This window comes from Penaeus monodon, chromosome 19 (genome assembly GCF_015228065.2).
Source record: "Penaeus monodon isolate SGIC_2016 chromosome 19, NSTDA_Pmon_1, whole genome shotgun sequence".
NCBI lineage: Eukaryota > Metazoa > Arthropoda > Malacostraca > Decapoda > Penaeidae > Penaeus > Penaeus monodon.
The window spans coordinates 4,761,623-4,762,157 of record NC_051404.1 but is presented as its reverse complement, the minus strand read 5'-3'; the positions used below and the strand labels follow the sequence as shown (position 1 = coordinate 4,762,157).

Sequence of the window (535 nt, the reverse complement as noted above, 5' to 3'; positions counted from 1 at the left end):
CACACTACAAAAAACGCATAAAAATATAATGGAAAAGTCTGTGGAATGGCAATAGTATCGATTGATTTGAATAATTGGACATCAGATGCACCTGAATATTTGCTGCTTCAGAAAGCTTCAGGATAATGCAAAGTACAAATCCGGGAATTTGATTGCAGTCTTGACAAAGGACGGTTAACACTCATTTACACGTAATGGAAGCAGTCTAATTTTAAAAGCTTAGTACCTTTCTGCTAGGTAAATTTATGGCAATAGCAATAAACGTTTGATACAACCAGAGCATTTGAAAAACAGCTCTGAATTTACATCAACTGAAATATACTTTTGATATTATCTGAGCTCACTTATTTCCCCTCAAAACTTTTGATGTATTATTTTCTTATTTTTACATAAATTTAAATAAAGCAGATTCTGATTTTAAACTCATTAAGAACACATATATTCATGATAACACACCAGCATAAGTTACAGGTATATAAATTTAAACTATCATAAAAAGCATGGTGTATGTTTGCCACTTGAAAAAACATGAGAC

General features: G+C 31.2%; 1 protein-coding gene across 4 annotated transcripts in view; it reads right to left on the bottom strand.

Moving 5' to 3' along the window:
* The window catches only part of LOC119585002 (L-2-hydroxyglutarate dehydrogenase, mitochondrial-like), a 90,150-nt gene that overhangs the window by 39,595 nt on the left and 50,020 nt on the right, over window positions 1–535 (bottom strand). The gene's annotated exons all lie outside the window — the stretch shown is intronic.